A 12,309-nucleotide genomic window follows, 5' to 3' on the forward strand; every position below is an offset into this window, starting at 1 on the left:
TCACTTAGATGCAGCTCCAGCACTACTATCTACAGCAATGGCGGGGGTGGAAATGAAATAGAACCAAAAAGTTACTAAGGGCCAAGAGTATCAGATAAGTATGAGAAAAAAAAACAAGTGTGATGGGCCGTTTGGTCTTCTTCTGCCGTCATTTCTATGTTTCTATGTTATGAAATCCCAGAAAAATTGTTTTGGGTAACTGCCAGCCAGAGGAAGAAAAGACTTCAAATCTGTGAATATGTCAAATACAAATCATTTCGCAAAACTACCAAAACTGAGATGGAGGAAACAAGGGAGGGAGAATCTCTGATCTGCAGCTCACTTGATTCTGCTGCTCCCTTCTTTGTTGGGTTTGAAGGCACATCTTTTGCTTCGTGACATGATCTCTTTCTCCTGTATCTCAGAATTCATTCCTTTTTGCACACTTTGCTGTGCCATGATCAATATTTTGCAGCAAAATAGACCTCAAACAAACAACTTCTAACATCTAACTTTAGAGTGTTTTCTGAATACTGCCTTAGGTGATTCCGCTGAACCAGGAAGCAATTAACAAGAAATTTTAAATAAGGAAAATAAATGCGTAATGTGCTGTGTGAGGCTTGGTGAACCCTATGTGTGACCAAGTGCAACTAGAAACTCTCATATGAGTAAGCACTGAAAAAATATATGATCTAATTCAAGAAAGTTTATGTCCCAAGCTTTACGACAAAGCACATGCATTTGCATATGATGAGTGCTATGGCATTCACTCCGCGTTGGACGTGCATTAAATAGGCGCTAATCCCCCTATTGAATTAGGGAGTGGATTAGCGCCTATTTAACCCGTGTCCGAGTGCGGGTTATAGAGTGCGCTCAACTGAGTGCACTGTATTGCATCGGCTCCACTGTGTTAGTTAGTCTTAACACGCTTGTGTATCAGACTGCATTAATGTTAACATGGACTGATGTGATAGAAATGTTAATGAGCTGTGTCACAAGCAAATGCATGCAAAGCAACTCATAAATATTAAAATGGGGTTAACGTAAATCGTGTTAAGGAACATGATTTGCATTAAATCTCCAGTAATGCAAAAATGTATCTACACTTCTCAAAGATGTAGTTTTTGCATTAGAATCCTGGGGCTAAAGGAAAGTCTAATGCTGGCCACAATGTCCTCCCACCTCCTCTATGCACCCAAGTAGAAGCCCCATCATTTTCCTCACCCACCCCAGCAACCAAGGCAGATTCCCCCAGTGGGCTGCTCTTTGTGACCTATCCCATTACACATCAGCCCACGGCCAATGGGGATAGGAGGGAGTATTCCTCTCTGCTGCGCTGCTTGTACCAAAATCCAACATTGTGCCAGCTGACCTTTTGCAGGCTTTCCCTGCATCAGATGAAATCAAATGGTGCCATTTTGGATTATGGTAACAGTGGGGGCAACAGGAAAGACTCCGTCCTGCACCATCCAATCTGGGCTGACTTCAAATAAGGTAGGCCCAGGAGAGAGATCTGACGGAGCTGGGGGATGAGGCTGGGAGCTTGCCTTTGCTGCTGGGGGGTGTAGGATCTGCATCGGGGTACCAGGAAGGGCTAGAAAGGCTGATTTACTTTTTCAGGAGAGGTAAAAGGGAGATCACAACCTACATTGTTCTGTGTTATCACTATCGGGAATGCATCGAGCTATCTGTTCCAATACAGAGGGGTGTAATGCCCTTTAAGTGCATTGGGTGTTTGACATGAGTCTTGTGGAAGATACAGTCTGCCATAAAATCAGTTATTAATTCACTACTTAGTACATTGGCCCCTAAATTTGCACTTTAGAAGATTGGTCCCTAAGGGGGTCATTTTCAATAGCTTTCGCAAGCGAAAAGTCTCTTTTCGTGTGCGATAGGGTGATTGGAGCGGAGTCTGCCCCAGAAGAGGAGGAGTCAGGGCGGCACTGGGGCTGATGCTGCGGAGACATCGCTGGCAGCGAAAGGTAAGGACCCTTATCGCCGCCAGTTTCGCGCCGAATAACTACACCTTTTATGGTGTATTCGGTGCGAAAGCCGGCAGCCAGCGCACCGCAGTGATGCGATGGTTGCTGGCTTTCGCAGGCCTGCCCACCACTTGCCCCCCCCCCCCTAAATTTGATAGCTTGGGCCTTATATCAGTTGTAATAGCAGCCAGCTGTGGCCAAGTGTAGCCTCTTGGGATACAGGTGCAGATCATTTCATCTGAGTTGTTTTAGCACCTCAGTTTTGTTCATGCTTTCAGAACATGAGGTCTAAATTGTGAGAGTTTACAACAGCTCCAAAAGCCTGTACCTCTAATAATTCAGAGGAATGAGGACTCAAGAGGTATCTTTTTGCAGAGAGGTCAATAGGTTCCTGGCTACCTGGGCATCCATTCAGTGCTGAAAGTGCCCTATGATACCTTCTATGCAAACAAAATGCATGTAAATGGCTTTGCTATCTCTCTCATTAATGATTAGCAGCTATCATTTGTCAGCTTAAGAAAAGTCAAATATTTAAATAGTAGTTTTGAAACAAATGTAAACAGTAATCAGTAACTCATTTAACACAGTGGGCTAAAACAGCTGTGTCCTCAAATTAAATATTTTATATTTTATCACATTTTAATGGGTACAGTGAAAACTGATTTATTTTTAATTTTAGTTTCTTTTTTTGGGGGGTGCGTTTTAGATAAAGAGTATAAAAATGATGCAAAGAGCAGATAAATAAATCAAGCCACACTGAGATGGATTTAAATAACAATTTAAGGTCAAAGTCCACTAAGCATTAATTCCTTTAAAGTCCATGAATGTATTAAAGAAAATGGCAAAAATGAATACAGTTTTCAAATAACAACAAAAAAAAATGTCTTTCTACTGCAAGACATGTCTGGCTGCCTTCCAGAATTTGGGAATTTTCTCCATATGTTGCAAAAATATTTGTATTTTATTAATGATTTAGTCTTCTCCTAGCAGATCTGCAGTGTTCTGTGGAAGCTGTCAAGACTATACAAGAATCACTGGGGCAGTGAAATTATTTCTGAGCTTCTGAGCCACCAATGACATGTATCTGATGGTATCTGAGAATTTCACTGCTTGGTGGGGTCCAGTAGGAAGCATGATCTGGATTTAAGATATGAAAAAAAAAGGCATTATTATGGCTGAAATTAAGTACAAGCATATTACACACACACACGGAGCTGTCACAACTCACAGCTGATTTTTTTTAATGATACGACTGTGAATTTTTCAATTTTTCATTTTTAATTACACGTCAGAACAGATGGTGGCCTGAAGTGATGTTTCCATTGCACTAATTTATTCTGCTTAGCTTTCCGGATGACAGCTGAGTCGTTCCCTACACCAGAATTATTTCTGTACAGAAATAAAAAAAAAAAGACACCTCAGCACTGGCAGCGCTAACTGAGGCCAGAGAGATCTTATGATGTCGTTCTTCATAAGATTTTTCAGAAGGGGACAGATGATTAGCAAATGTCTGTAATTTCTTCATTTCTATTCCAAAAAAAAAGAATCTTCTCTGTAGCAGATTACCAGGGACCTTCATTTTTCAGTTTTTATTTTATTTTTTTCCCTGGAATATATCAGTGCTAAAGCACTGCTTATTATAATAAGAACAGAAATTATATTTACCTGAAAAAAAAAAGGAACATTATAGTTTTCCATAAAGATTGAATTTTTAAAAGCCCGGGGCGCACCAAAATCGAGAAATGCTCATGCATGCAGGGCCTACACGCGCCCGCTGTATTTTAAAAGCCGCCTACATTCGCCCGTATCTCCCGCTACACGCACATCTCACACAGTCAAAAAGGGGCATGGGCGTTCCAGGGCACAGCCAAGAGCTGTGCACGCCAATAATTGCGTGGTTGGGCACTCGCCCAGGTCTAGTGCCGTGTAACTTTAGTTTATTAAAGATGAGGTGTAATTGTAAAAAATAAAAAAAGCATTCCTGAGGGGTGGGGTGACCGGGGGGAGTGCAGGCTGTACACTGGGCCAACTGCTGAATGAACTGGTGAAACTGGGCTTGGTGTGGACACACACCATTTATAAAATTCCCTGACTTACATGGCCAAAACCCAATTTGCAAGGTTGAGCACACCTGCTTGCAAAATTAGGCGCATGCATCTGTGCGCCAAGGCTATTTTATAACGCATGCGCATATGTGTACGTATGTTATAAAATTGCCATGTCCTTGGGCGCGTGCCAACGCACAAGTGCGCCCCTTTGAAAGTTACTGTACCTGTGTGGTGAAGTACTGCCATTTTTTAAAAATGATATAAATGTGGACTGACATGGAAACATTTATTCAAATAATGTAGCTGGCAATATTTGGCAATTGTGGACATTTGTAGCTGCAAAATCAAATTTAAAAAAAAAAGTAATTGTGTATGAGATTTGTGAGGCAAATGATCAAGGTCAGGACATAGTGCTAAGAAAACTTTGGTTTATCTTAGCTACCCATTTGATGCTCCTTCATAAATTATAGGGGATATCAAGATATGAGTTGAAAGCAAACATGATTTTTTTGCATTTGAGTTCTTGTAATAAATCTCCCTCAGTTGGTTATCATGGAATTTCCATATGAGTGGCAGACGGGCTGCGTGTACAGCTACACAGAACCAATGCCCATAGTACTGGCACTCAGCACATTGCTGTGTTGTTGCCAGGTGCCTCTCTTGCTGCAGCTATTACAATGGCCTGCCTGCTCCCTGTGCCATGCCTCTCTCTTGGTTTTGTGCCTAGTGTTAGGATTTGTAGGTGTGTGGGTCCTGGGCCAAGGTGAGAGATGGTACCGCCCACAGGGAGGAGCCCTGTGAGCCTCACCGTTGGGAGGCAAGTTCTCAGCAGACGTCAGACACAGCTGTGGAGTAGAGTCTTTATTAGAGAGAGAGAGAAAGGCACTGCCCGAGGAGCGGGGAGTGTAGGAGAAAGTCACAGAGTCTGTGCGGTGGGGTACACCTAGAGGGGATACCTCAGTAGTGGAGATCCGGCAATGGTCCGCAGAGAAGGGAACACCGATGAGGTTCCTCTGTAGTGGCCTGCAGCACAGGGTACATCGAAGGGGTTCCTCACTTAGAGATGATACGGTAGATGTCATGCAACACGGGGTACACCAGTGAGGGTTTCCCACTAGAGAAGGTGGAGGTCCACAGTGCGAGGTACACCAACAAGGTTTCCCATTAGAGATGGTACGGTAGTGGCCCGCAGCGTGGGGTACACAGAAGAGGATTCCACGGTAGAGAATCCGTAGAGTCAAGGTACTCACAGTGACGAATGTTCCTGCAGAAGCCCCGGGGAACGGGGATAGGCAACAGTCCAAGGCAAGAAGGCCCTCCGAGGAGCAGATAGCCAGAGACGAGGAAGGGCCCCCGAGGAGCGGGTACCCAGAGCATCTCACACCAAAATGTGCAGGAACTGTCACGTAAACTGTCTGTAGTGAGCAAAGCAGATTCAGCAATGAGGGAACTCGTTGCCAATTCGTCAGTAGGCAGGGCCAGCCGGCTTCAGTATTGTGAAGACATCATCCGGAGGGGACGCCCCCGAGGTTCCCACCATGACGCGCACAAGTAATTCCAAAGGCAAGATTGGTTGGCAGTGCCCACGCCGTCCCGGGTACGGCAGGGCAGGCCGGCGGTAGCTGGCAGAGGCCGCCATTCTCCCCAACGGCGTCAATGCAGTAAAGAAAAAGGTGAGCATTAGTGGTCGCAGCCGTCTGCGACCGACGGGCGTAACACCTAGCTGATTTCTTTTACCACTCTTGGGTCCTAGCCTGGTTCTCCTGCTCTGTTTCTCTGTTGTTTATACTGGGGTGTTTTGTTCCCAAGAAGAAAAACTGTTAAAAAATAAAGAATTAAAAATTGAGAGTTTCTCCTTTTTCCTGATTATGTGCCTTGCTGTGTTAGTCTGCCACTGTTACTGTCCGGCCTGCTCCTGGTACTCTTATGATGCCTTAGAGAACTCCAGGCCACTATAGGTACTGTTTTGCCCCTTTTAATTGTCTTGGGACATTCTTGCCACTGTTGGTGCTGCTTTGCTATTCTTTTGATACTGTTGGTTCATACCAATATTGTTGGTGACCTTTGCTGGGGGGTTTTGATGCCACTCTGTTTTCCAAACCCTACTCCTGGGGGAATTCTGTGCAAAAAAAAATTTAAATTCTGTGCGTAAAAACTTAAATTCTGCAAAAGTCTGCAAACTTTATATTGGTCAAAATAATACATTTTACATGACAGTCTTAAGTAATTACATTTTAAATTAATAGAGAAAAAATGATTTACTTATAGATGCAGAATTGTAAATATTGGGGTAGATTTTCAAAGGGATACGTGCGTAACCCCCGAAAACCCACCCCTGCGCGCGTCGAGCCTATTTTGCATAGGCTCGACGCGCGCCTATTTTGCATAGGCGCGGGCAGGCGTAACTTTTGAAACAAAGGTAGAGAGGAGGGATTTAGTGAGGGCTGGGGGGTGGGTTAGATAGGGGAACGGAGGGGAAGGTGGGGGGGGGCCGAAAAAAAGTTCCCTCCAAGGCCATTCCGATTTCGGAGCGACCTTGGAGGGAACAGGGAAAGCCATTGGGGCTCCCCTCAGGGTACTGGAGTTTCAGAAATGAGTTCACAGTAGCAAGCGTCACCGATGGAGTGGAATTCAGCAGGAAGGAAGTCCTTGCTAACTCGTAGGAAGCTTAGGCTGGATGGCTTAAATACACTGGCAGGTGACGTCCTACAGAAAGGATGCCCCCAAGCTTCCCGCCATGACGTGTATTTGAGAGGGCCTGGCGCGCGCGCATGTGCCCCGATGCGAGATGGCGGATGAGATCGCCCACGCCGTCCCGGGGACGCTGAGGAAGGCGGCGTTTGAAGGCGGAGGCCTCCATTTGTCCAAGAATCGCTGGTGCAGGAAAAAAGGAGGTGAGCAACAAAGGTCACAGCCGTCTGCAACTGACAGGTGCAACATTCTGTTACACTCACACCAACTCAGCAAGATCTAATTTTACAACATCATCAGTTAAGTCAACCAACCAACTTCCCACCCACAATTATATTATACTAGGAAAATCATATGCACTTTAAAAAAACCTGTTCCTACTCTTACTCCACACAGAACACCAATTTCCACAGAATCAGCCACTGAAAAAAAGAGCCAGGTTTTTACCTTTTTATGATAGTCTTGAAACAAACTATTGGGCCTAATATCCATTGTGAGTGCTTTAATCAAAAAGACCCTAGCTCACATAAGAACTCACCCACTATTTTTAAACAATGGAACAAATAATGCACTTTGGCTGGATCTTAGCTATTGTCTTATTTATTTATTTATTTATTTTTAATTTTTATATACCGAAGTTCTTGTAGGGACTACAAATCACTCCGGTTTACATAAAACGAAGAACTGCTCAACAGAGAGCGGAGCTTTACATGGAACCGTAGAACATATGGAACAGTATAACTGGTTGACAATTTAACATAATACTAAATAAAGTGATAATAGTTTAACTGGAAATAAATAAAGAAATATAATATTTTATATATAAGAAGTATAACTATTTATTTATTTATCTTGGAGTATGCGAAGGCAGTTTGTTCTTGAGATAACCAGGACCATTTCCCCTTAAAGCCTGAAAAAACAAGAGAAGAATCTTAAATTGTATATGGGCCTTAATGGGTAGCCAGTGCTACTGCCTTTTTTTTTTTTTTTTGTAATCAGCTTTCCTGGTAAATACATCAATAGGGCACTAATATAACTTACTAAGGATCATAGGCATTGCTACAAATACACAGAAGGAGCAAGTTTTCTAAGTATTCATTTCTTGAGCGACTATAGCCATATAGTTTGACCAACTTCCCTCTCAAAGTCTCAAACTGTTGAAATCTGGCTGCAAAGATTTTATAATATGCACATATCACATACTAGCATTTTATAAAATACATGTATCTCTACTCCACAAAATATGTGTGTATATATCATTACGTGCAAATATAGGTAATGCATTGAAACCACTTATATCAATTAACATAAGAACATAAGAAATTGTCATGATGGATCAGACCAAGGGTCCATCAAGCAAGCCATCCTGTTTCCAACAGAGGCCAAACCAGGCAACAAGAACCTGGCAAGTAGCCAAACACTAAGAAGATCCCATGCTACTGATGCCAGTAATAGCAGAGGCCATTCCCTACATCAACTTGATTAATAGCAGTTAATGAAATTCTCCTTCAAAGAACCTATCAAAAACTTTTTAAAACCCAGCTACACTAACTGCACTAACCACATCCTCTGGCAACAAATTCCAGAGCTTAATTGTACATTGAGTGAAAAAGAATTTTCTCTGATTAGTCTTAAATGTGCTACTTGCTAACTTCATGAAGTATCTCCTACCTAGGCCTGTTGTTACCCGAAAGTGTAAATAACCGAGTCACATCTACTTGTTCAAGACCTGTCATGATTTTAAAGACCTCTATCATATCCCCCCCTCAGTCGTCTCTTCTCCAAGCTGAATAGCCCTAACCTCTTCAGCCTTTCCTCAAAGGGGAGCTGTTCCATCCCCTTTATCATTTTGGTCACCCTTCTCTGTACCTTCTCCATCGCAACTATATCGTTGAGATGCGGTGACCAGAATTGTACACAGTATTCAAGGTGCGGTCTCACCATAGAGCGATACAAGGCATTATGACATTTTCCGTTTTGTTAACCATTCCCTTCTTAATAATTCCTAACATTCTGTTTGCTTTTTTGACTGCTGCAGCACACTGAGCTGACGATTTCAAAGTATTATCCACTATGATGCCTAGATCTTTTTCCTGGGTGGTAGCTCCTAATATGGAACCTAACATTGTGTAACTATTGCAAGGGTTATTTTTCCTTATATTCAACATCTTGCACTTGTCCACATTAAATTTTATCTGCCATTTGGATGCCCAATCTTCCAGTCTCACAAGGTCCTCCTGTAATGTATCACAATCCGCTTGTGATTTAACTACTCTGAATAATTTTGTATCATCTGCAAATTTGATAACCTCACTCATATTCCTTCCCAGATCATTTATAAATATATTGAAAAGCACTGGTCCAAGTACAGATCCCTGAGGCACTCCACTGTTTACCCTTTTCCACTAAGAAAATTGACCATTTAATCCTACTGTCTGTTTCCTGTCTTTTAACCAGTTTGTAATCCACGAAAGGACATTGCCTCCTAACCCATGACTTTTTAGTTTTCTTAGAAGCCTCTCATGAGGGACTTTGTCAAATGCCTTCTGAAAATCCAAATACACTACATTTTCCGGTTCACCTTTATGCACATGTTTATTAACCTCTTCAAAAAAATGAAGATTTGTTAGGCAAGACTTCCCTTGAGTAAATCCATGTTGACTGTGTTTCATTAAACCATGTATTTTTTATATGCCTGTGATTTTGATTTTTAGAATAATTTCCACTATTTTTCCTGGCACTGAAGTCAGGCTCACTGGTCTATAGTTTCCCAGATTGCCCACTGAGCCCTTTTTAAATATTGGTATTACATTGGCCACCCTCCAGTCTTCAGGTACAATGGATGATTTTAATGATAGGTTACAAATTTTAACTAATAGATCTGAAATTTCATTTTTTAGTTCCTTCAGAACCCTAGGATGCATACCATCCAGTCCAGGAGATTTGCTACTCTTGTCTTTAGTGTGCCAATCTGGCCTACTACATCTTCCAGGTTCACAGTGATTTGGTTCAGTTCGTCTGACTCATCACCCCTAAAAACAATCTCCAGAACTGGTATCTCCCCAACATCCTCATTAGTAAACACAGAAGCAAAGTAGTAATTTAGTCTTTCTGCAATGGCCTTATCTTCCCTAAGAATCCCTTTATGTCCTCGGTCATCTAATGGTCCAACCGACTCCCTCACAGGTTTCTTGCTTTGGATATACTTTTAAAAGTTTTTATTATGAGTTTTTGCCTCTACAGCCAACTTCATTTCAAATTCTCTCTTCGCTTGTCTTATCAATGTTTTACACTTAACTTGACAATGCTTATGCTTTTTCCTATTTTCTTCAGATGGATCCTTCTTCCAATTTTTGAAGGATTTTTTTTTTTGGCTAAAATAGCCACTTTCACCTCACCTTTTAACCATGATGGTAATCTTTTTGCCTTCCTTCCACCTTTCTTAATGCATGGAATATGTTACATTTACCCAGTTAATACTGGGGTAATTGAAATATCCCGTTATTACTGCACTGCCAAATTGGTTAGCTTCCCTGATTTCTCTTAGCATTTCATCATCTGTCTGCTCATTTTGTCCAGATGGATGGTAGTATACTCCTATCACTATACTCTTACCCAACACACATGGGATTTCTACCCGTATAGATTCTACTGAGTATTTAGTCTCTTGTATGATCTTTATCCTGTTGGACTCTATACCAGGACTTCCCAAACTGTGGGTCAGGACCCCAAATGGGGGTCACAAAACATTAATTTGGTGTCACAACAGCCTCTAATGACAGCATATTTCAGGCAGCAGCACCATTAGTAGTGGAAGTCAGTGTGACGCTTATGAATCAGCATGTACTTACAGACTCTGCAGTGGTCCTGTCCTTACATGAGTTTCTGTGGTAACAAGAAACCTTGCATGAGGAGGGATCAGGGCTGCTGGCAGGGCCTGAGATCTTGCAGTGGTTCACAGGCTTCACACTGAATTAATGCTGCTGCGCTTGCAGATCCACCATCAAGCTTATGACCAGTAATGATGGGAGGGGAGGGCTGAGTGTGCATGGGCCAGTGAAGATTGCCACTGTTCCCTTCTTGCCCACTATTGAACCTACCTGAGAAAAAAAAAATTCCCTGTGGCCCAAAGGAAAATGTTGCTGCTGACCCTGGCCAGGGGGACGTTTGGAGGAGGGGCTGTTTGGAGGAAGGAATCGGATGCAGGAGGGAGAAGAATTGTCAGTCGAAGAAGAGAAAAGGTGAATGATAGAAAATTAACTGGGGGTTCAGCTAGGGGAAATGTGAGAGAAGAGTTGGAGGGGAGGATGGAGGATGGAGGATGAGACTGAACGGGAATGAGGAAGGGGGTGAGAGGGAAGGGATGACAGTCAGTTGGCAGATAAGGGCTTGGGGTGAGAGAGGGCCAGCTGGAGGGTGTAAGAAAGGATAAACTGAAAGGGCAGAGGTTAAGAGAGGAGCTCTGCTGGATGGGAGGAAGTTAAAAGAGGGGGTGCAGGTTGAGAGAGAGGATTGACTGGAAAGGATGGAGATTGAAAGAGGGAAACATCTGGAGTGTGGGGAGGGTGAGAGTGGAGTGATTGTTGGAGGGGATCATACCCCTGCTAATTTGTTTTGGTCATCCTCTGGGGTCATGTGAATTTTCAAATGCTAAAATGGGGTCATATCGGCTAAAGGTTTGGGAAACCCTGCTTTATACCCTCCTGGACATAAAGTGCCACACCGCCACCAAGTTGATCCTCCCTATCATTGCAATATAATTTGTACCCTGATATAGCACTGTCCCATTGGTTATCCTCCTTCCACCAATTCTCTGTGATGCCAATTATGTCAATCTCATCATTTGCTGCTGTACACTCTAACTCTCCCATCTTACTTCTTAGACTTCTGGCATTGGCATACAGACATTTCAAAGTGCATTTTTTGTTTGTATTAACAACGTGCTTTTCAGTTGTTAGGGATAATTTGGAAATCATTAGCTTCGGTGATTTTTTACATATAGACACATGGACTACATTTGCTTTTATTGGAACCTCTCTGTTGCGATGCCCTAACTCTCCTGTTTCATTAGTATCCTTCAAGGATACATTTCTCCGAACCATGCACTGCTGAGTGACTGTCGGCTTTCCCCCGTGTTCTAGTTTAAAAACTGCTCTATCTCCTTTTTGAAAGTTAGTGCCTGCAGCTTGGTTCCACACTGCTTAAGGTGGAGCCCATCCTTTCAGAAAGGTCTCCCCCTTCTCTAAAGGTTTCCCCAGTTCCTTACAAAACTGAATCCCTCTTCCCTGCACCATCGTCTCATTCACTGAATATTATGTACTTTTCCTACCTATTTTAAAAATATATGTGTGTATATTTTATGTGGAAATGTAAAGTAGGCCTTACTTGCATAAGTCCTGATTTACACTTGTAAGTTGGCCAGTTTTAAAACATATGTATATAAATGAAATTAACCAGTTTACCAATTAGTCCTCCTGTTCAACCAGTCTTTCTCCAGGCCATCAAGACCTTCCTGGGGCTTCAGCTTCAACGTTCCCCCAGTTTACCCAGACCTCCCACCCAGTCAGTGGTACACAATAAACACATTTAAATATCACTTATGCCATATA

The 12,309-nt window shown here is 42.7% G+C and overlaps 1 long non-coding RNA gene across 1 annotated transcript in view; it reads right to left on the reverse strand.

Moving 5' to 3' along the window:
* Positions 1-2,789: 2,789 nt before the first annotated feature.
* LOC115089685 overlaps positions 2,790-12,309 on the reverse strand; it is a 69,126-nt gene continuing 59,606 nt past the window's right edge. Inside the window, exon 3 of the long non-coding RNA XR_003856202.1 lies at positions 2,790-3,098. This is a non-coding gene — a long non-coding RNA (uncharacterized LOC115089685). The remainder of the gene's footprint in view (positions 3,099-12,309) is intronic.

The sequence above is a fragment of the Rhinatrema bivittatum genome, chromosome 4, assembly GCF_901001135.1.
Source record: "Rhinatrema bivittatum chromosome 4, aRhiBiv1.1, whole genome shotgun sequence".
Taxonomy (NCBI): Eukaryota; Metazoa; Chordata; class Amphibia; order Gymnophiona; family Rhinatrematidae; genus Rhinatrema; species Rhinatrema bivittatum.